Source organism: Arachis ipaensis, chromosome B5 (assembly GCF_059453495.1).
Source record: "Arachis ipaensis isolate K30076 ecotype BB chromosome B5, ASM5945349v1, whole genome shotgun sequence".
Classification (NCBI taxonomy): domain Eukaryota; kingdom Viridiplantae; phylum Streptophyta; class Magnoliopsida; order Fabales; family Fabaceae; genus Arachis; species Arachis ipaensis.
This window is the reverse complement of record NC_142440.1, coordinates 57,049,245-57,050,532: the sequence shown is the minus strand read 5'-3', so window position 1 is coordinate 57,050,532 and position 1,288 is coordinate 57,049,245. Positions and strand designations below refer to the sequence as shown.

At 39.7% G+C, this 1,288-nt stretch overlaps 1 non-coding gene across 1 annotated transcript; it reads right to left on the bottom strand.

Moving 5' to 3' along the window:
* Positions 1-686: 686 nt before the first annotated feature.
* LOC148564285 (small nucleolar RNA R71) lies at positions 687-794 on the bottom strand. Its single transcript, XR_015884678.1, has one exon. It is a non-coding gene; the product is annotated as a small nucleolar RNA R71 (small nucleolar RNA).
* Between the last annotated feature and the right edge of the window lie 494 nt (positions 795-1,288).

The following is a 1,288-nucleotide window of genomic DNA, read 5'->3' as shown; positions in this document are numbered from 1 at the left end:
CTTCTCTTCCATCCAAAAAAAAAAAAATTCGAACACCACCTCCTCTTCTCTTCTTTACATTACATTCTTTTCTTCTTCTACTCATACAAAGGAATCTCTATACTGTGACATAGAGGATTCCTTATTTTCTTTGTTATTCCTTTCTTTGTCATATGAGCAGGAGCAAGGACAAGAACATTCTTGTTGAAGCAGATCTTGAACCTGAAAGGACTCTAAAAAGGAAACTAAGAGAAGCTAAAATACAACAATCCAGAGACAACCTTACAGGAATTTTCGAACAGGAAGAGGAGATGGCAGCCGAAAATAATAATAATGTAAGGAGGATGCTTGGTGACTTCACTGCACCTAATTCCAATTTACATGGAAGAAGCATCTCAATTCCTGCCATTGGAGCAAACAACTTTGAGCTGAAACCTCAATTAGTTTCTCTGATGCAACAGAACTGCAAGTTTCATGGACTTTCATTTGAAGATCCTTTTCAGTTCTTAACTGAATTTTTGCAGATCTGTGATACTGTTAAGACCAATGGGGTTGATCCCGAGGTCTACAGGCTTATGCTTTTCCCGTTTGCTATAAGAGACAGAGCTAGAGTGTGGTTGGACTCTCAACCAAAAGATAGCCTGAACTCTTGGGATAAGCTGGTCACAGCTTTCTTAGCCAAGTTCCTTCCTCCTCAAAAGCTGAGTAAGCTTAGAGTGGATGTTTAAACCTTCAGACAGAAAGAAGGTGAATCCCTCTATGAAGCTTGGGAGAGATATAAGCAACTGACCAAAAAGTGTTCTTCTGACATGCTTTCAGAATAGACCATCCTGGATATATTCTATGATGGTCTGTCTGAATTAGCTAAGATGTCATTGGATACTTCTGCAGGTGGATCCATTCACCTAAAGAAAACGCCTACAGAAGCTCAAGAACTCATTGACATAGTTGCTAATAACCAGTTCATGTACACTTCTGAGAGGAATCCTGTGAGTAATGGGACGCCTCAGAAGAAGGGAGTTCTTGAAATTGATACTTTGAATGTCATATTGGCTTAGAATAAAATATTGACTCAGCAAGTCAATATGATTTCTCAGAGTCTGAATGGAATGCAAGCTGCATCCAACAGTACTCAAGAGGCATCTTCTGAGGAAGAAGCTTATGATCCTGAGAACCCTGCAATAGCAGAGGTGAATTACATGGGTGAACCCTATGGAAACACCTATAATCCCTCATGGAGAAATCACCCAAATCTCTCATGGAAGGATCAACAAAAGCCACAACAAGGCTTTAATAATGGTGGAAGAAA